The sequence below is a fragment of the Pollicipes pollicipes genome, unplaced genomic scaffold (genome assembly GCF_011947565.3).
Source record: "Pollicipes pollicipes isolate AB1234 unplaced genomic scaffold, Ppol_2.1 Scaffold_1600;HRSCAF=1878_pilon_pilon_pilon, whole genome shotgun sequence".
In the NCBI taxonomy this organism is placed as follows: Eukaryota; Metazoa; Arthropoda; class Thecostraca; order Pollicipedomorpha; family Pollicipedidae; genus Pollicipes; species Pollicipes pollicipes.
Genome location: NW_023595962.1, coordinates 1,097,889 through 1,120,865, shown reverse-complemented (window position 1 = coordinate 1,120,865; position 22,977 = coordinate 1,097,889). Strand labels below are relative to the sequence as shown.

General features: G+C 49.9%; 1 long non-coding RNA gene across 1 annotated transcript; it reads left to right on the top strand.

Moving 5' to 3' along the window:
* Positions 1-11,701: 11,701 nt before the first annotated feature.
* LOC119094357 (uncharacterized) lies at positions 11,702-18,117 on the top strand. The gene is made up of 3 exons (XR_005093762.1): positions 11,702-11,757; positions 15,181-15,349; positions 18,051-18,117. It is a non-coding gene; the product is annotated as an uncharacterized LOC119094357 (long non-coding RNA).
* Positions 18,118-22,977: the final 4,860 nt, after the last annotated feature.

Here is a 22,977-nt window from a genome sequence, read left to right as displayed (position 1 = left end):
CACTGTAGGGGCCTGCCCGATGCAGGGAAATGGGACGCCAGGGCTCAGACCGGCACGGAGCCGATAGCTCGGTGTTGGTGCTCTCTGACCGATGTAAGAGTATTTGTTGCCCCACGCTGGTGTCCCATTGTCCCATGGTATTCCACATCGGTGCAAGAGGCCCTCTGACTGATATCTGGGGGCCCCTGACCTTAATATGACCTTCCGTCAGCTCGCTGTGCTCTTCAGTCTGATACTTGATCGTCGGTCCCGAGGGACACTTCGGAACCCTCTCGGGGACACCATGAACACTGCTCCTGGCCGATTTGGGTACCCTTGCCAAAACGGGACCCACGTCAGGCACTGTAATTCCCAGACCGATGCCGGGGGTCTCGCTGACCCAGGGGCCCGGCCGATGTAAATCGCGGGCCCGACCTCATCTCTGCCTGGGAAATGGGCTCGTGCCCCAGACCAGACGCTGGAGTAATCTGGTGGCGAATATGCCTCCACCATGGCGTTGTAATTGCGTAGAATAGCCCTGGGGGGGGGGGGGCTGAGAGAGGGAAAACCTTACCATAAAGACACTACACAACAGTTTTCTCTCCCGGATTTGACCCCTTTTCTCCCATCGTTAGGAAGTTGAGGTTGCCGTCCACCAACCGAATAAGAAAGTACAGCCCAGCTGGCATACATTTACTCATTCTTTTTTTACGGGAGATGTTGAAATTGGACATCATTATCAGTTTGTTTAGCGTCGATCGTCGCAACCATGTTCCGGTAATCGGCGAAGGGTCGGTGTTATATGGCTTCAGACGCTCTTAAACGTGTACAACCTCGGGATAAAAGAGTACGGGTTGCTTTGCGGGACTATTTAAGGCTGCCACGAAAACCCCCGGCTGAAAGCCGCAAGGTTATCAGCCGGGCGTTTTGCCACCTGCCAATCATTGCTGATAACCGCAAGGCTATCAGCAATGATTGGCTGGTGGCAACTCAGCACTCGCATCAGGCATGTTGTCGGGCAATTGTTGCTATCGGTTCGGTCGTCAGGTGCCGATCGCTAAGTTCTCGTAACTGTTTCATCGAGTATTCACGTCCAAGTGAAGGTCAGCGCATTTCAACGGCTCTTCCGAATATAACGGCTAATAAACGGGTCGCGTTTTTTCGGGTCTTAATTTTTGCTTTCATTTGATGGTTTCGAAACAAAATCCTGCGCTGGCTGCAGTCTGTAGAGCATGAAACATCGCTTATTAATGCCAAAAGAGCCAAAAGCGCAGAAGTAGATCAAAGTAAAACGAGATGGCTCATCGTGGGACTAAAAGCATGCCGAAAAAAGCTAGGAAACTATCAACTGAATATGACATTGCAAGTTTATTTTCTTTGTTTCTTGACATGTGAAACAATGAGTGGAGACGCTCTTTACAAATGATATGACGTTGGTCTCTCATTTTTAATATCCTGCTTTATTTCGCCGCCAGAAGGTTGGATCGATAAACTCACCGTTGGAGGGCCAAATTGGACATGGGAAAGTGACCGATCCAAAAAATAAAAGTCGCGCATGTAGAAGTTTCCTGCTGTGTGATACACGCATGCAACACTTTTGAACTAAAATCACCCCAGCTTTCTCCAAAAAGCAAAACTGCCATTTCCTTGCCACGAAAGGATGTAATATGACCTCTGATGGCTTAGATATCGATTCAAGTTGCAAACGAAATGTGCCCAATTCGACTTGCAAGGACGCATTTTATTCGCTGGTATTACATTTTGTCTATGTGCTGCTCAGAAAAAGGGCCATCCAGCCATCGAAACGAATCATTGTGTAGATTTTGAAAATTTTGGGGACCGGAGTTAAACGAAAATCTCTCTTAGTTATGAGTTTAATCTCTTTTGATGTCTGGTTACCTTGCCTTCGGCATAAAAACCCGTCACATTTAATTAAAAAAGGCGCCTAAACAGCTTTCCTGCTTTGCGTTTGAGACTTGTGTTTGTAGCACTTGGTCTGCAGAGATGCTGTCCTCCCCCCCCCCCCCCCCGGCGCTAAGCTGGAACCCCGGGTACGCTCGGATTGAACCATCTACATTTCATGCAGAGGAACATGGAGACTGGTTTCATACTGAAAGACACGAACTGGTCTAGGTTTTTATTATAGGTATTCACGGGGATGGATGCAGCCAGTTAACCCGGTCGAGGGTCTGAGACAACCACGCCTAACCGGGGAGAGGGGGAGGGAGACGGTCGGTTTGCTCCTTGGATCTCCAGCTTCCAGACGCCGTATGCAAAAAACAAATATACTGCTGTGAAGTTCACATCAAATTATGAAGAATGCGCACAAAATTATTGACCTTAGATTAAATGTGGGGTCACCAAAGGTCACGAATTCAAAAATCTCGTTCCAACAGGTGCAGTTAAACCGATGCATTACGTCAAGGCATATGTTGGGGACACAGAAATAAGAGCTAAGACTGTGGGAGAGTCCGTTTTGATCATTTCTGTTCTTCCATAAGGGTCAAACCGTTCAAAGTGTGTCTATCAGTAATCTACAAGAACGACATTTTTTCAAAATGGGCTTTCAACTAAATCTCTTTTATTGCAGCTTGCAGCACACCTGTGGGAAAAAGTATTCCAGACACAAAATTTCATTTTACGCTAGCCTAGAGATCATGAGAGGTCAATTTAGGCCAAATTCATAACCTATTCAAGTGAAAGTTCTGAAGTGCTAACCGGGCCTATGTGACCGGTACAATGTTCCCTTTTCTGAGGTCAGAAATAGTGCATTGTACATCTGCAGGTACTCAAGATTGAACAGCTGTTGTCTACATTATCCATAGTCCCTTCGGCGATTAGAGATGTATTTGAAGCAAGCTGAGAACAGGCACGTTGAAATCATGATGAAACATGATGGCACAAATGGCACATGAAATCATACATTCTTAACTTTACAGATAGGATGAGAAGGCTGCTACACGCGTTGCACTCGTTCATCTGGCCTCTCCGCTACTGACAACATAGGTCTTTGGCGTTGGGTGACCTCATATGGCCTTGCACTTCCTCATGTGACCTATTGTGACCTAATCATGCATAAGGATGATATCTTAGCATGTTTTCAGTGGGTAATTTCAATCATTCGTCCGAAATTATTTGGTAAAAATGCCCATTTTGAGCTCAACATGTGTTTTGTAAAAGGCATTCATGGAAGAAGGCCATGACCTGGCCAAGGCCATGCGGTCTGTGGTCACACGATTTTGATGTGACGATGGTTTTGCATGTGAATAAGCATTCTTTACGTCGCATAAAAACACCAAACAAAGAGGCGCAAAGATACGTGCAAATATGCATTATTTTCAAAAAAGAGATAATTTTTGGCCTGGCTCCAGGTAAATGATTTCGCATTCTCCGAAAAATCTGAAAACAACCTGTATGTTCCATCATGGTCTATTGCTACAGCAAGTTTGAACGGTGGCAAATGGCATACAAACGTTATGTGTGTACGTTTCTTACTGGTGGACCTCTTTGACCTAACCTTGGTTACTGACCTCCGCAGATCAAAACTTGAAATTGGCACAAATAATGTCAACTTGATGCATGAACAGACACTGAGAGTTTCATGCTGCTGCGAGCGTTCGTTTTGACCTGTGCTAGAAACACCTTAGTAGGAAGTCGACTTTTCCCGGACACGCGCGGGCCGAAATAGCTCAGAATTTTGCGCAGGCGAGGTTTCGGGATGCAGGTCATGAGCGACAGTGAAAAAGTGACATACTTCTTTGTTTCCAAACATGTTGCACTGTTTTTTCCTGTTCACGGAGTGCAACAAGTTTGAGGCTATTTCTTTGTATTGCACCGTTATAACGGTTAAATTAGACCTGCCCTGGACTTTAGGTGCACCAGCTGACCCGTACCGACTGAGGTCAGGTCGCCATGCACTGCGGATCACAAGTTCGGCCCCGCCCCCCGTCCACCTTACGAACGGATGGTCGCAAGGTGATTGTAAGGAAACCGTTGAAAATCGCGTCTTGAGTATACCGCGAAACGAGCCATATTGATGTATCTGGTTTTATTTAATCATTTTTGGGCCTTATAATTCAAGGCCAGATTGCTCCCACATAGCGCTCCTCCTACGCTTCCGCTGCTCCTTCTTCCACTCTTGTCCTCCACTCTTTTTTTAAATCCTCTTGCTGTTTTGCTCCTTGCTTGCTTCTCCGTCAACGCTAGCCGGATTGGTAAAAGCTGACTTAGGCAGACTGTCTCTGAGACCCGTGTTTGAGGGGCCTGAAGAAAGGCCGAATGGTCTCTTGAGACCAAAGATCACGGGCCCAATTGTAGGACTGAAGGACTAAAATGCTGGCTGTCAGTCACATTAATGACCCCCGCGCGTAGGGCCGTGATCTCAAATGTCGGTTAGAGCGCCTCTTGCATCGATTGGGGAACCCCTGAGACAGCGCTCCTCTTTTTCGGCCGGAGATCACCAACACGGATCAGCCAGCTTCGCGTCCGACTGAGCTCTGCGCGCCCAGTTCCCGAAGCAATCACAAAACCGGCCCCACGGTTGACATTGGTCGGAGCTCCTGCAACAATGCGGGGCTCCTGCAACAATGCGGAGCTCCTGCAACAATGCGGGGCTCCTGCAACAATGCGGGGCTCCTGCAACAATGCGGGCTCCTGCAACAATGCGGGGCTCCTGCAACAATGCGGGGCTCCTGTATCGGTCGCAGGCCCACAGGGCCTAAAAGAGTGTGCTGTATTAACATGGGGCCTCGGATCGGCTGGGGGAGTATTTGCTGATCAGAGACGGAGGCGAGACCCCGAGTGCCGGAGGGCTTCTTGCGTCGGTTGGGGCTCTCTGGCAATGAAGGAAACATGAGAACTTATGCTGAGTGTTTCCATGGACACAACGAAAGGATCCCATGCCAGTTACGGCGCCCAGTACCAAACGGCGGGTCATCCAGGCGGCATCCAGCATGGACCCGTTGTGCCGAACTGGGGTTTTGTGTCAATTATCGGACCACCTGCGGCGATCAGGAATGCTATTGCGTCAGAGTTTCTGCGTCTATCCGAATCAATCTGTCCGGCTCAGAAGGCTTCCCACGTCAGGGAGGTGACCAGGGTGATATGATGTTTCCCTCTAAGGGCCTCCGGATCGGCCATCGGATGGGATCCCCGTGCCGCCAGAATGGCAGGCGGAAGACATCCCGCGGTGGGACGGAATGGCCGTTCAGCCCCTCACCGGGAGTAATGATGTGAATAATCCCACAGAGAAGTAAAGGTCTCTTTAGTGTTGAATAGAGTCGATTGAAGTGAATTAAAAATGAACAAGGCTGTCCGATGCTTCCCAGTGAGTATGTCCGTGTTAGCTCTATCGGTTTAGAAAGAGTCCGCTAGACCATTGTAATATGAACAGTGCCGACGATTTATCTCATACAGTCGTCTAATGCACGATTTTTTCAGCTTCTTGACTATCAGCTTCGGACATAACTGATCTCGCGGTAGCTTCCAACTTCTGTTCCAATTATAGACGGTGAAATTAAAATGGCAAAGAATCTTCTTTTTGGGGGGAGGAGGGTCGGAGCCTTTCAATATCAGGGGTCCCTTGTCAGCCCCGTGACCCCCTTGTCAAGGCTCTGGCTGCGCCCCCGGTAGATGACAGCACATGCACTGCTCATAAGGTGTAGATGGCGCATGGGTCGAGCGGCTGTGTGCCAGTTTTCAGCTGCGACCGAAAAATGTATGACCTTTGGATAGTTTCCTGCACGGTGGCCAGTGTTTTGACTGTTGCGTAGTGCCCCATGCGGCTCGCTCGGAGGCATCGAGCACTTGAGCTCGATGTGCATTTAAACCGCTGAGGGGTAAGCGGAGATGGCGGCAGGAGCATGAGCAGGGCTTTGCTCGGTGGGGGGGGGGGGGGGGGGGCACATGCCACGGTGAAGGGCTATCGCCCTCCCCCCCCCCCCCCCGCCCTCCTCTTCCCCGAGAATCTACTTACTTGACCTGGTCCACTTTCCAGGGCGCACAATCCGTTTGGTTTTCATGTCTCGCATTTAATCATCCCAACTGATGTCATACTGAGCTCGCTCTTCTTGTCCGAGTGAGAGGCAGACGTCGCCTGGCCTCAGCGGTTGAGTGTGTCTTAAAGTCCTCATGGCGACGTGGATCCCGCACTGACAATCAGCTGGTTAGCCTAGTCGGCTGGCCCTGACGAGGTACAGCTGGCACTTATCAGTCCTCATTCGTCCTTACTTTCCGTAAGTCCTCCTTCGCTTGTCAGTAAGCGCTGTTTCGGTATCTTAGATGATCTCTCGCATCTGAAACACAGCCTGCCTACCAGTGTCCTGAGCACCCTGGTGAACGCCTCGATTCTGTCAAAGGTCCCTTATTACAAATCAGTATAAGCAGCATCTCGCAGTTCAGTATGTCCAAAATTAGATAAGTGTTAAACTTTGTTGCAAAACCTATCTTCGGCCGCAAAAAAATCGCCTTTTGGACATACATTAGAGGTTTGGCTGGCTCTCCGCTGCAGATCCATGCAGCTGTCACACCACCTCACTCACCCACAAGGCCCTCCATTCGGAGGAGCCTGACTCACTTGCTCGCATGCTTCGCACTGTGGGTTAAGTGCACGGCCGACCCACGAGACAGGACAGTGATCTGTTTATACCTCATTTGCGTGCTAAGATGGGAAAACGCGCTTTTTCCATTCGCGGACTCAGGATACATGACGAGCACCCGGGCAGTCTTCGATCTCTCGCGATGGTCTTTTCCCAAAGCGTTTGAACGCTATGCCACCACCCTCTCACGCGGCGAAGTCGTGACTGATATCCATCTCCGTGTGTTTGTTTTTAGATGACTGTTTTCGTTCTCATGACCCACGGTCACGTCATGACCGACTAGCCGCCCATGTATCTGCTGGCGATGGGCCGTGATAGCCCGGAGTCGGGTCGGGACCGCTCAAATACAGATCATCAGATCACAGAACAGATCAAATCAGATCGGAAATACAGATCAATAAAAAAGAGCGGCGCTGCGAGCACGCCCGGAAGACTCTACGCGGCGTAACGTAGCACTAAACGTTCTTGGTGTGCCACAAGTACAACCAAAAGCTGAAACAAATTGCTGTGAGCCATTTCTGCCTCACTAATGCGCCAATTCTTTCCAATAACTGAACGAGTTGATGACGTAAATACATGTGGAATGTTCTTGGGCTGTTCAGGTCGTCACACGTTTCTCAATAAAATGTTGCGGAGCGTTTGCAATGTATTGGTATGGTTTCAACAAATAGTGAACACACATGTTAATTAAACAAACTTGTACATGTGGTAGTAAAAAGCAAGCCTAGTCGAGATACCGTACACGGGCACACATCCGCGTACAGAATGATATTAATGTACGGTAATAAATGTAAATGTAAATCCGAGATGTACGGATTACGATGGTACAGATATCAGAGAATGCACTTCAATAATGGGCAAGCACGCGACGCCACCACGAGCCTCAAGCCACACAGCCATCATACGGCACCACCTCGAGGCGCGCCGGCGGCGTCACCACGCGACAAGCAGCTGGCGGCACCACGCGGCCACCCAGCAAGAACGCTAGCAATTTATTGACGCATCACGCTGATATAACTGGTGACTATACCTTTACGCTTGAATGGCAGCTCTGAAGAAGGAACGCCAGCAATGAAGACGGCGCAGCCAAACGGCATTAACATACCCCACACTTTCACTGTATTCGTCTGCGAAAGATCAACATTCCTGCACCAAATCGAAACATAAATGAAAGCGACCGCGGACAAAAAATGGAAAGTAAAACAGCTCTTACTAAAACACCACGCAATGCCCCTAAGAACGTTCCAACACACTGCAGGACGAAGGCTGGCTTCGAAGAGGCGCAGTCACACTGGGGTCCAGCCGCCCTCCAATCACCAAATCACCCAATCCAATCACCCAATCACTTCCAATCACCAATCGCAAGTGACCGGTCGCCCGCGGAGCCAGGCCGGGGCTTGGTCACGCGACCCGGCTGCCAGCAAAGCGGGGGTGTCGCCAAAGTCCTCGACCCCCGATCGGTCGGCGGAACACAGACAGGGGCGCCATAAATGCCCAGACAACCGGGCGGCCAGCCGCAGCAGCAATATCATAATACATTGATGTGCAAAAGCGGTCCAGGCTCAGGCCTGCCGCGCGGGCTGCATTTAGCCCAGGAGGAGGTCAGATCGGGTCACAGGGGCCTGTTCCATTCACAGGGGAAACTGTTCGGGTTCGGTTGGCCCCTGTTCGGTTCACAGGGGCCAATGAAGAGGGCCTCCGCTCTCTTCGTTGCAATATCGGCCCGTTTTTTTGTTAATCCGGGGGACATTTCAGGTTACGGTCCTATTCTAATGATTCGGGTCCGTTCTTATACTTCAGAGGCCCTTCGGGCGTTTTAAACTTCCAAAAAGTACTGAGCCTTTGCGGCAAGGGCATTGCACTATCATCCGGAGCGTAGGGGCATGGTAACACTCATGTCTAGCATGACCTCCCTCGTCCCGAGCCCCACTAGGTACATTGCAGCTTTCATCCCATTTCCACTCGAAATCAGAAGAGACAAATCGAAATGCCGCGTCTGAAAGCACGAATCTCCGATGTTTTCACCGTTCACGTCCCCACCACCACAAAATGTACCCGCACAGACTAACACAGACGCGCCCCCCACATGGTGCTGGTGTGTTTACCGGGTCACACTGCTGGATGGTCGCGACTTTCGAGAGGCGAACGTGCTGAAGACCCGTACGCGGGCAGCCCTTACAGAGGCGGAGTCAGACCCATCATCCTGGGGGTGCAGGGCATAACGCAACGAAGATGCACAAACCGCATTCTTTGCGCACTGCCCAAAGCAGCCATCCCAGTCAACACTGGCTCTCAGATTCGTCGCCGCTTACATCTTCCCAGACCTTCTCGTGCCGGGAAACGCCCCCAGAGGCGCACCCGCGGGTGGGATTGGCCCAAGCGGGCTGTTGTCATCCCAGTGCCTGTGCACGTGTTTGCATGATGCAGGAGACTGACGTAACCGATGGTCCACCTTCATGGTCTGCTAAGCCCCCCTTTCGAAGAAAATCGAGCTTTCTACTTTGTTATGAACATTTTGAGCGTATCATGTTCAACTGCAGCGCTTCAGTTCAAGATGTGATGGGGTTGGCTGTACGGCGGGGAAAACATCGGCCTTGCGAACTAAGCGGTAGCCAATATTGCAAGAATCATGCCAGCGACGTTCTTTTTTCGTCACATTTACATAAACGAAACCCATAAGCCGTCTGTGAAAAAGATACGACAAGGAAAATACGTTACGAAAAAAACACAACTAAACCATTCGACCATCATAAAACTACATGAAATACTTTGTCGCGCGGCACTGCGCCGCAGTCGGAGAGACGACAAATATTACGTCAATTAAATACGCCCCCCATCCTCATCCCCACGGCTCTTGTTCGAATACTGCTTGACACTCATACATCGCGAGCAAGATTTCGGTCGCCTGAGTTGGAAAATGAGACCGTGAATACACCAACATTATCCAAATCATGTTTCACCTATGGAGGCCCTTGCGCCTCAGCACGCTCTCATGTTCCATTCAGGGGAGGACGTTGATAATGTACCTGCCTTTCTATGTACAGTGCTTGGGCATGTGTGTGCTTGGTTTGGGTATCACAGAAAAGTACCAGTGTAAGCAGAACATCTGTACTTAGTGTTAAGAGAATCCCAAACCCCCAATGCCAACACTGCACCTGTTGACCAATATGGGTGAGTCAGTATTGGCCATCACTGTCCAAAAAAGCAACACAAAACTGATGAAATGGTAGGTTAAGGTCATGACCAACAGCATTTTCAATCTGAATGGTGTCTACATTACCACATGAAGGTAACAACATGCCCTGCAACAGGAAACTGTCTACCATATTGTGAAGAACTGGCATACCATACAAGATATTTACCAGTTGAGTTGCATAATCCAAAAGTGATAACTCATAAAATAAATGGCATAGCCAGAGTGACCACATTGTTTATAACATTCCCAGCTTACAACAGTGCACACAAAAACAAAAATAGGTTGCTTAATGCATGCAATTCTCTCATAGACATCCAAAGTGCCGCAACCACAGGGCTACTTCAATCACATATATTGCTCACACAAGTGATAGCTCATGCACTAACACAAGAGCACATTATGCACCTACTGTGAAAATGTGTTGCAAAACTGCTGACCTTGCACAAGGCTACAGAGGTATGAGAACCTCACGTAGTTATGGCTAGTTGAGTGAAGTGCAAGGAAGTGATAAAGCTGCCAGTGTACACAAGGCTTAAAATAAGTGTTTTTAAGTGCCCTCCTAAAAATTGACAGTACTTTCACATCCCTTCCAGCATCTCACACAGTCTTGAGCGGCTCAGAATCTACCTGGCTCAGAACAGAATACGCAAAGGCAGAGAAAAAGAGATGATTAGAAACATCAAGGCTTTTATCAACCTTTCAAGGCAGCATACAGACTGAGCTATTTGATATTTTTCAATCCAGTAACCCTGAACATGTAACTTCAGCAACTCACCATGCTGACCTACACACAAAATTTAAGACAGCAGCACATGCATTCACACTCAAACAGCACCATATTTCTGGCATGCTTAAGATATAGACAAGTTTGTAACACCATGTCAGGCAGGCTTCTCAGCAAGTGACCTTTGCAATCCATATTGGCCTATCCCTGTTGCTCAAATGAACTGTTAAAGAAATGGTGTGCAATGAATTAGTTACATGCAGTCATGCCTGTACAGGTTAAATATGTTGGAAGGAGGATAAGTTGTTGATATGTTGGAAGGAATGCAACAAAGCACTTTGTTGCATTCCTTCACCTCATATTGCAAAGGAAACACCAGTGTTTTTATGGCTTACTGGCATCACCTTGACTAGTCATGTTCAAATGCAAACATGAGAAAGAGACAAAGATCAACAAATCACAACTTATTAGAAATAATCATGCCCAAAGACTTAAATCAAACAATGCTTTCTCCAGCAGAACACATCTACCACTCAAACTACCAATAACATCAACAGAAGTCCAAGGCCGCTGGCACGCACTACCAGTGGTCACACAAATTTCAAGTACCTGATTCACACACACACACATACACATAGATGTGATCCCACATTTGCACAACCCACGGGACAACTAAATTGCGAGATGCCTCAATTCCTACATCAATTTTCGGTTATAACAATAATCCACCGAGAGGTTCCCCCAACGCGCATTTACAGCCGGGGTTCATGGTAATGCACCTCAAGATGTTTTGCTTAAGAAGACAGAAACTGTTTTAACAAATTAAGCGTTCTATGCATGTGTGTCAGATATCCTATAAAATAAGTACCTGCTTATATATCATTGACATAATGTTCCGCAAATTTTATTCTACCCTGCCACCCCTGCACACCTGTCAAAGGCTCCGCGCTCCGGTGCACAAAGCGCCACCCTAGCTGTCTGCAAAAAATATCTCGGAAGAAAAAAAACGCAGCATGAAAATACAGATTTCGCCGTCGCGCCTTTTTTTAATAATGGAGGCAGTGCCGTTCTTTTTTCGGGTAGCGTACTTTCCCGCAGACAGTGATGTTATTTTTTGTTTATAATATTGACGTACCCGGCGTGAAATCTGTTCAAGGTACCAGAGTCCCCGAGGGCAGGTCGTTCCTCCCGAGAGTCTCCGCTGCAGTGCAATGCAAGTTGATGTGGCGCCTGCGCATTGACGCTCCATTATGGACCTGCAGGTAAGAGAGACACTAGAACTAGCGGGGATCTTGCAACCGTCATCGTTCATAATCGTGCATGTGCTGGCATGAATTACCACGTAACCCGTTTCTTGCTTTTGGCGCCTGCCGTTCATGTCCGCGGTTCTTCTCACAGCTTACGTTATTATTTGCGTAGCACCGTAGCAGGAGTCGACTTATTATTGACAGCGTCTAAAAAACTGGCATGTGGTGCACGCACGCTTGTCCTCCGGAACGGCGTGTCGGATCGCCTTAAAACCTTCAGCAATGGATTCAGTGCAAAGAGGTGAAGCATAGCGTGGCAATATCGGGACCGAATATGTGGTCAGACACTGGAGGAAATGCGAAGGGAAAATTCAAATATCCGAAGCAGCCCACTCAGCTCTCAAAACTTACCGTACCGATCGCTGCGAAACCTTCAACATTTGATGCCTCATACATGATTCCCTGTTTTAGTAAAAAAAATTGACGATGTTAGGTTAGGTCAAATGTCATCAAATTTCTCGAATTCCAAAATTTTTGCTTGCATATAACTCGATTCTCAGGAACTACCGAAGCTATCGCTATGAAATCTTCAACATATGATGCACCATACCTTATTCACTCTTGCTGGCTTCAATTCGGCGACGTTAGGCCAGGTCAAAAGTAAATCAATTTTCGCAAATTCCAAAATTCATGCTTGCCGACAATTCGTTCCTAGAACCTACCGAACCGATCGCTGCGAAAGCCTCTCCATTGGATGCATCGTGCATGATTCCTTGTTGCGTTTGGAGAGTTGGTGACCGTAATTCAATTGAAAAGTCATCAGATTTTTCTAATTCCAAACATTTTAGCTTCCAGATAAGTGAGGTCTCGAGCTAATTAACCCGATCGCAGCGAAATCTTCCCCGTTGAATGCACTTTATCTGAAAAATAAAGGTGAAAACTTCGTGACCTTAGGTCAGATCAAAATGTATCAAATTTCACAAAGTCAAGAAATACTGGCAGCAAATAGCTCACTCAGAACGCACTGCTTCGATCGTCTCCAAAGCTTCACCATTCGGTCGGACTACCTACCAGTTGCGATATATGTCATGAAGCCTCACGCTGTTCCTTTTTGTAGGGCCCAAACGCGGGCGCTTTTTGCGGTCGCGCACATCACAACAAAAACATTTCCACATATTTTGTGCGTAAATGCAAGAGCATCGTCTTTTTCTGAACAACGACATCGAACGTGCACCATACAAGAAGTGTTCAATTTTCGGCACATTTCGGCAATCGTAATCGTCGTAATCGCGTACTGACACGGCTGCGCGCAGCACGCTTGGTACGATCAAGGTTCCCACCAACCAAAGCAGTGACGCCTTTTCCGCCATTGTTGTCACCGTTTGCTTCCGGTGACTTGTCCCTCGTTGGCAAGCCAGACACAAAGTGCATAGAGAAACTTCTTAAGAAGGACCTGTCGCAGCAGTACACAGACAAGACCGGTTCGTTCCCTCGTGGTTGTGCCTCTTTCCTGTTCCTCTGAATTCCCCCTGACCCATCCGTCCCAGATTTAGAAAGATCTTCATCGAACACTCCGCATCAGTGCTTTGTGCTAAAGGCGCTCGCTGAGCGGAGCTTGTGTTCCCTGATGCCAGCACTCGAAGTAATTGGATGCAGTTGGTCGAATGATGTGCCCTTCGAACTTCTCACCAGGCGGGACTGCTGTGGGTTTTGCGCGCACAGGGCACCCCGACGCGGTCCCACGGGTCAGGTCGGCCCGATTTTCCAGACGTTTCTTCAACGGTCGGCCAAAAAAACCATCCGCCCTGGGGCTCGAACCCAACACCCCTGGACTGCCAGTCAGCTGTTTTGCAGTCCGCTGCTTGTCCGCCTCAAGCACACGCTAGACTACAAGAGAAGGAAATATCGAGCGCGTGATAACACGTGCGCTGCGCCACTACTGTTCCTACTCCCAAATAAGCACTGTGTGCACAAACTAGCCATGTTTTAAGATACCTAATCCAGGCAGAAGCCAGATTTAGAATTCGCAGGCCGCAAATTATGTTACCATTTGGTGAAAAACTCCCGGCCGTCGGCGAATTTTTGGTGGAATCATATGCCACTTAGATAAGAACTCCGGTCCGTTGGTGTCCACACATACGGCACGCAGTCATTCCTTGGGCTGCGCTGCTGTGGTTCTGGTTACTAGCCTCCTTTCCTCTGAGGCGTACGCGGAGGGCAAAACCTTAGAATCACCAATATAAAACTGTCGCCTCTAATCTTATCACCTATTACCTGCACCAGTCTCTATTCGTTGTTGATCTGTTGGCTTTCCACCTCCCTTCGTAAGACATTTTCTCTCATCGCTGTGGCCAAGAATGTACAGCTGAAGGCATAAACACCTCGGGCTGAACAGAGATCAAGAACAAGAAATAACAAATACTTAACTTGCCTGTTCTCGAACTAACTATTTTGTTGTTTGCTTTTATGGTGCAACGCTTTGTATGTGTCATAACTTTGGTTTTATTTAAAACATTTGGCGCACCATTTTGTACGTGTTTTCAGCACCTCCGTTATGAGTTTGGTGTATCACAACAAAACAACATATTTGCCATCTTGTGTGACCCCCGTTTGGAACATTTCTCTGTAGTTGTAAGCCCTTCACGCGAGAATTTGGTAGCTTTCTATCAGAATGATGAATTTTCAGTCTGATCGTACGTGAGTTTAACAAAAATAGTGGCTGGAGAGAACGGCACCAGCTGTCATCATGCTGAATGCCAATGAACTTATTTAGAAACTGAATGAGTTGAGAGTTTTGTGCTGGATGGTCCTGATTAATCGGATAAGGTCAGAAGTAATTATTTCAAGGTTAAACTTGAACACTAGGAACCGAAAGCTGTGATCTTTGCCGTCTCACGTTTTCACATGATTGCAGAATGCAAGCTATGCAACCGCCTGATTGCATCATGACCTTTGCTTGCGCATGTGCACGCCGGTATTTTCAAACAAAAATTTCAACAGGCTGATCCTCAAGATATAATCCTTTGTTTCATTTTGGCGAGAAAGAGCACAAAATTTGGATGCGTATAAGCTGGCCACCAATGCCAACAAATGTCCAAAACTGGCATGCCGCCACGTCTTCATTTGGCCTTCAACTGTGATGTTGCGAACTACCACGCTGCTTTGATCCTAGCGCTATCGCCGCATCATCGCTTCCCATGCAACTCATCATAAGGTCAGAACGTTGCAGATCGTCTAAGTGTGAAAGGGCACCTCAGCAACAAGTGCGACATTAATAGGGACGGCTAGACATAACCTTGTTCGCATTTAGTTGAAAAACGATATTTCTGATGACGTCTGCCCTTTCATGGTGTCCATATACATTTTTGCATTTTGTTAACATTCAGCATGTTTTGATCTAAAGCCTTGGCAACGTGCTCACATTTATTTCGTCGGCAGTGGTAACACATCCTGCGCACATTTGAGGCCGTGGAGATGACGCTGGGCGACGGTGGTGGGTTGTTCTGCCACCAAACCTGCTGCCGCGCTGGTCAACGGCGGTGCCTTCGGCAGAGTCTGATTGTGGCAGCAGCGGTAGTCCTTCTGACGTCAGCTGCCGCCTACCTCGGTGAGTGCAAATACAGTGGCGGTGGCGGTCAAGGACCCACGTCAGCAGGCTGTAAATTTAACGTTGTTTGGACTTATTAGATGCCATTTTTTCTCGTAAGTTGGTTAGTGCATTTGCGAGGAGTATTATGCATACAAATAAGACGTTATAAATAGCCGTATTCCTCGTAGAAAAACCAGGAGAGTGAAGATATAGATACGTTGATAACTCAACAAAATGCATTTATCGAAAGGAGTTGCAGTAGTCAGCATCTACATCAATATGAATGTCATTGTATGATATAGATGACACTGTTGCTATTCGTTTCGATTAAGGCACGCTGCCGAAATATCAACATATCTATATCTACATTTTTCTGGTTCTTCTACCAGGAATTAGGCTATTTCCGCTCTTTTACCGCGCTTTTTAAAGATGAGCCAGAAGGTCCGGACCCATATGTGTCATGTCTTACACCCCACGTTTTACTTTGCATTGTCCTACATTTTTCCACATACGTGAACGGCTACCTGGCAAAGACGGCTCATATGTCTATGCCTGGCTGCGTGCCACGTCTGCTGGCTTCAAGCAGAGGCAGAAACGTTTGATCAGGACGTTATGGTGCATGAACACTATTAATAATCCGTAATATTTGTTTTTCAAGTTTTGAGATGAAGTCGAAATAAACTAGTTAAGCCCTGACTTCCTTATTTTCTGTGGTACCAGATTACTGATTGGAACATCTCACGACAAAAATATCAACTTTGCGTCAAATGTTTCTCAAATCCAAAACAAGAATGGTTCGTGGTACAGTATTCTCTGACCGTAATGATCAGGGATGCCATTTTTAAACTTTTAGGGTGGTTTGAGACCCCCCTGCAATACTGATTTGACTGTGTTTATGGTGACATAAGCCCCTCCCCCACAACACTAATTTGATTGTGTTTAGGGTGGCCTGAGCCCGCCCGCAATACTGATTTGACTGTGTTTATGGTGGCATAAACCCCTCCCCGCAACGCTGATTTGACTGTGTTTAGGGTGGCCTGAGGCCGCCCCCGCCCCCTGCAGTACTTATTTGACTGTTTATGGTGACCTGAGCCTCCCCCCCCCCCTCTGCAATACTGATTTGACTGTGCTCATGACGTCCTGAGCCCCTCTCCAGCAATACTAATTTGACTGTTCAGGGTAGCCTGCCCCACCCCCCGCGATGTAAGCTTTCAGGGTGGCCCGCCCCGCAATCTGCAACTCCGAAACGAGAACAGCTAATGGAAAGAAAGACCAGGTTTTCGAATCAGCTGTTAAGGGGGAGGGGGGGGGGGGGGTCGTTTGATGCGCAGCTACTCGTTTTCAGAAGGACCCAGTTTGGATAAGAGATTTCACCATCATCTCCGAAGCGAGATCAAGTTTCTCCGGCTTAAGCATGGGAGGCGATGCGTTGCATGCCCAGCTATTGCTTGTCATGAAATCAGCGAAATTACAGGAACCGACGGTCATCCCGTTGGCTGCGATGTGAATGTCTGGAAAGTGAGGTGTTGGAGTGAAAATTGCTTAAATTTAACGCGGCTCAAATTTAGTTTTTTTTTAATTTTCGGGATGTCGTTACGCGTATAGGAAGACGACAGTTGTTTTAAAGACACGCTATGTTTCATTTGGTGAAAATTCACTGATTGGATGTCGACCGTGTGAAACTATCCATGAAAGCAGAAGTACTGGTTTCCCATCGCTTTGGATCGCATTGATGTGTTCACATCGTGAGTTCCCTCCGCACATCACATTTTGAGTGTTTTAAAGGTGCCGCTTTCATGGGCCGGCCGTGGGCTGAGCATGGGCCAACCGTGGGCTGAGCGTGGGCTGAACATGGGGTGAGCGTGGGCGGAACATGGGCTGAGCGTTGGCTAACGGTTGGCTCGTGTTAAATGTTGGCTTAACACTGATGTATCTCAAAGTCTGTGCTGCTTGAACGAGCCCAGGAAGGCCTTTGACTTTTTGTCGGACAAAGACGACAATTTATAGTATATGATATGCCTGGGTTGGTGAATGGGCACAACTGAAAGGCGAAGTTGTGAAAATAATGATAGAAGCCGAAAAATTGCATTTACGGCGAAGTCGAATATCGTGAAGACCTTTCGCGTATCAAATTTTGAGCTTTTTTGAATTTTTGAAGGTGCTGCTTGTTTGGGCTGTCCGTGGGCTGAGCCTGGACTGAGCGTGGGTCTTCTTGACAGACATTTAGTGAACGGACGGTACAATGTACGTTGTTTGGCTCCATGCGCCGGTTGCACAACTTTGCATAGTCTTATGTTGGACAGAAAAGTAGGAGATTTAGCCTCAGTCTACGGATCGTACACAGTTGAGCTAAAACGTCGATGCAAATTGCTGTGTATGCACCAGTAAATGAACAGACACACTCAAACAGATTGAGAGATACTACAGGCTGCAGACAGATGCATGGGACCACATTGGTGAACTGTGCTACCGAGCGCCGCTACAGATTATGACGTCAAAACAACAACCTGAGAACGTCACCGGCCTTCAACCGTTCGTTCCACCGCACCGGGCAGATGCTTGAGAACGATTATCACCTTACGTCCATGACTCACGTCCACACGCGCATCGGCCCGGAAGCATTGTGACGCGTTTGCAACCGTGCGCTTCCCCCATGATGCGTTTGCGACGCGGCTTTCACCCTCACCGCCCCCGTCATCACCACTGTCACCTCCCACAGGCTCGGATAGGCCGGACCAATCAACGACAGGTCTCGCCGCGTCCGACGAATCACCGGGGCCGGAACCGGCTGATGTCGGCTGCACTGCCATCTACCGGCTGACGACGGCACTTCAGCACGACAGCGAGCTGACGGCGACCACCTTCGATCTGCCGCTGTGCCGGCCGCCGCGACCTGTCGCATCGTCTCTCCAGACGTGCCTGCGCCGGCGCCAGAGGCGCCAGCGACGGCGCACCTTCGTCCTCCTCGTGGGCGACTCGCGCCTGCGCACGCTCTACCAGGACCTCGGCGAGCGGCTGGGCGTACCAGTGCGCGTGCCACGCAAGGAAGGCTTGGCGAATGGGCTCGGGACAGGCGAGCACTTGCCTCCGCAGCGCTGGTGCGCCACCGACCCCCGCTGGTGCTCGTTCGCCGCCTCCTCGCCGCTCCTCGCACTGCAGTTCGTGTGGCGGCCGTTCCTGAACGAGTACGCCGTGTGGACGCTCGCGGATGCGGCGGCGACGTGCGAGCGCCGTCCGTCCCGGTGTCCGCACCTGGTCCTGCTGAACGCCGGCCTCTGGTACACGCACTTCACGCGGATCGGCCGCGCCGAGCTGGACTCGCGGGCGGCGCTGCTGTTCCGGCGCCACCTGGCGACGGCGACGGCGGCGCTGCGGCGGCTGTCGCGGCTCACGCGGGTCGTCTGGCGCCTGGATGAGCGGTATATCATACCCAAGTATGACGGCAACCCACAGGGCACGCCGGTGCTGCCGACGCTGCACGCGCTCGTGTATGAGCTTAGAGCCCAGGTGAGCGCGGTGGGTGAGGTGAGCGCGGTGGGTGAGGTGAGCCTCGGGCGCGTCCGCGTGGGAATGTGCGAGACGGGGGGGGGGGAGGGGGGGGGGGGGGGGCTAGGTAGCGGCGGCAAACTGGAGAGCGTTGACTAGACGTAGTGCGTGGGACTGGACCACGGATCTCAGTGTTGCTCTCAGGGCCCGTGTTCTCGATCCTGAAAAGAGATCGATATGGGCAGATAACATCGCACTTTCACTGACGCGGTGGAGCCTGGCCAAGAGAAGACAGTAGTCATATACTTGTTCCTCGAAGAAAAGCCAGGCGAATGGAGATATAATTCAGCTGCCCGAGATATACCCGACTATATCTCCATTCTCCTGGCTTTTCTTCGAGGAATAATGCTCTGACTACTGTCTTATCTATGTGAATAATATTCCTCGCAAACGCACTGAACAACTCACATTTACATTACTCACCCACTTCGAAGATGACGTGACAACTGTGATGCGTTTGAGATGTTTGAAGGTAAATTGAGACTCCTCTAGTTCGGTGTCCTCATCTCGCCCTGCCATAGGCATGTTCATGGCACGAAATGACTAACTTAACTAGCAGTGACACATCGTTATATGTCTGAGCCAGGGTTTCAACCAGCCACCAAAATCTCACTCGTTAGTTGCTTGTACTTGATTCACGCACAGCATGGGTTGGGCTCGCACATGTCACAAGGGAAATATACAGAGTCTGCCCGGGTAAACTGTCGCGAAATGTACAGAGTGCTGTGCCGCGTGGGTTCCCTCGCCTCCCTTCTTCAAGTGCACAGCGCCCCAGTGCGTCGTGTGGTTCGAGTGCAGAGCTCCCCAGAACGTCGTGTGGTTCAAGTGTACAGCTCCCCAGTGCGTCGCGTGCTAGTTACCTGTCCTGGTGCCGACTGACGGTCTGCCCGTGCCTCAGGTGCCCTCCCTGACCGTCTGCCCGTGCCTCAGGTGCCCTCCTGACCGTCTGCCCGTGCCTCAGGTGCCCTCCTGACGCGTCTGCCCGTGCCTCAGGTGCCCTCCTGACCGTCTGCCCGTGCCTCAGGTGCCCTCCTGACCGTCTGCCCGTGCCTCAGGTGCCCTCCCTGACCGTCTGCCCGTGCCTCAGGTGCCCTCCTGACCGTCTGCCCGTGCCTCAGGTGCCCTCCCTGACCGTCTGCCCGTGCCTCAGGTGCCCTCCTGACCGTCTGCCCGTGCCTCAGGTGCCCTCCCTGACCGTCTGCCCATGCCTCAGGTGCCCTCCTGACCGTCTGCCCGTACCTCAGGTGCCCTCCCTGACCGTCTGCCCATGCCTCAGGTGCCCTCCTGACCGTCTGCCCGTGCCTCAGGTGCCCTCCCTGACGTGTCTGCCCGTGCCTCAGGTGCCCTCCTGGCGTGTCTGCCCGTATCTCAGGCGCCCTCCCCGACGCGTCTGCCCGCGCCTCAGGTGCCCTCCCTGACGCGTCTGCCCGCGCCTCAGGTGCCCTCCTGACGCGTCTGCCCGTGCCTCAGGTGCCCTCCTGACGCGTCTGCCCGTGCCTCAGGTGCCCTCCTGACGCGTCTGCCCGTGCCTCAGGTGCCCTCCCTGACGTGTCTGCCCGTGTCTCAGGTGCCCTCCCTGACGCGTCTGCCCGCGCCTCAGGTGCCCTCCTGACGCGTCTGCCCGTGCCTCAGGTGCCCTCCTTGACCGTCTGCCCGTGCATCAGGTGTCTGCCCGTGCCTCAGGTGCCCTCCCTGACGTGTCTGCCCGTGTCTCAGGTGTCCTCCCTGACGCGTCTGCCCGTGCCCCAGGTGCCCTCCCTGACCATCTGGTCGTCACTGCTGCCCGTCAGCACCGTGTTCGTGCGCCGGCTATGCTCCCGGCTGTGGGACGCGCCCGAGACGCTTAGCCCCGCCCAGGTTTGGCACTTGAACTTTGAATGCGGAGACGGCGTCCATGGCGGCACCAGCATGCGGCGCCAATACCAGGACGCGGTGTTGGCCGACCTGTGCGCGATCCAGGTGGCAGCACCGGCTGGAGAGCGCGCCGTAAAGGCAACGCTGGCAGTTGCGGGCGGGGTCCGGCCACAGGCGTCCAATGAGTCGCGTTCAGTATGTTGCGATGCACGTTTTTTGGAGGATGGCACCGGTGTTTGACGTTTGTGGCCAGAAATAATGCATGGTATATGTTAACTGTCCGACAGTGTAGTGGCATTGACTGTATTGTAAATGACATTTAATGTACGACGGCGCTTACAGTTTTTACTAATGCGTATGCATGTGTAGTGCCTGTACTTGTGAGCCCGCAAGGCCGCAGGGCACGCCTTGATAGGCACGCAGGGCTTTTACCAGGCATTGCTGACAGTATTGTGGGTATTTGTGGGTGTTCCACATCTAGCATTACTTCACTCGTGTTTTGTTGGCCACAAATTTGTACACAATGAACCAGCAATTGCTGATAATAAATGTAAATGGAAAAGAAGTTAGTTGTTTGCACGCATGATAAGACAGGGAAGCTACATTCTAGTATAAGGTTCTCAAACTAAAGAAAGTGTGGCATTTCGTCAACACATAACTTATGGTACGTTGCACATTCAGGCGCACATCACAATGACTTGATAACTGTCAAACCTACAGTTGGGTGCAACTATTTACATTGACCTTCTGGGATACTGAAATACAAACACAAGAGCAGAAACCATTCTGAACTAAACTCACATTAGTCACAAACTCTGACATGGGTGTAATTTTCTACTCATTAAGTTGGCTGTAGCCCCAGCTCACACCTTAAAGGGAGTGTTCCACATTCGTGTGGGGTTTTGACTGAAATCACCAACTAAACCCAGGGTTGCCAGTTTTAGTAAATTATTGGGAGGGCCGCAACGAAGGCCCGACCACCTACCCCCCCCCCCATTTTTTTATCACCGAATGTAGCCCCCTTTTTATTTAACTCAATGTATGTTTTTAATCTTTGTATAATTTATAAAGCTCTTTAGTTTAGGCAGTATAGACGTTATGCAAGATGAGATCCAGGGAGCAGGCACTGGACGCACGCGTCTCTTCTGATCGGCATGTGAAGGCGCCTCTTTAGAGGCCACCTTAGGGCGCCGATGGCGCTCTTCTATGGCAGTCATGAGAGGCGGCACGCACTCGTAGGAGGCGAGTGGGGAGACAGGACGGGGTTAGCCATGAAGGACTTAGGTCATCCCATATTCCAGAGCTTTTCACTTTAACCTCACAGACCATTGCGTGTCTTATGGCGCTAGGTATGTGAACTTTATTGTATCGCTTATCCGCTCAGCTGTTACGATTTGTACCTTATGGTGAGGGCAATCATGACTTTGTTATGGAAGTGGCACGAGGCGCCACTACGCGGAAAGATCAAGGAACGTAGTCTTTGTGTTATGGCCAACTTTCATCCACGTTTTTTGTAGTATTTCCGCCGAAAACATTGCGGGGCCAAGCCAACATTGGGGGGGGAGGGGGGGCAACTCAACAATGGGGGGTGGGCAAAGCCCTCACAACAGAATACCAATCGACACCCCAGACTAAAACCCTCTAGTTTCTGAGCTACACGCCCACGAAGGTGTGCAGACTTTTTTTTGTAGGCCATTCGAAGGTCAGCCAAGCATCCATGACGCCATGATATCATTCAATTCATGGCATTCCATGGGTCATTGGGCGATCAAGGCCAAGAAAGTGTAATTGTCGAGTTGTTCATATTTGGCGTTCGTGAGCGCAATTTCCAAATAAAAACGACTGTCAATTAATTGTAAGTGTTGCGCAAGGCATGATGACGCAATCGAACAATGGCGTATTGAGGAGGATATTTAGTACATAGAGAAATTGTGTTGTCTAGCGCAGTCTTCCACTTAAAAGTAATCCAGTAGATATAAGTGAGCTCAGTTTGTGATATCTGATGCTTGCTTTAAAATCTTCAAACGTGAGCCATTCCTTTTAAAGCAATTCGACAGCTGCAGCACACAGCTTCCAGGAAAAGACGCTACCCATGCGTAAAAGTTTCCACCCAAGCTCAAAACAAGTGCGGTACTTCACCCGTGGCTGGAGGGATAAACTTCAAGCAAATAATACTTTACCCGCACGTGTAACCGTGCTGATGGTTTGGTCCTTCCTCGTAGCCTTTTAGGTGAAAGCTCCATGCT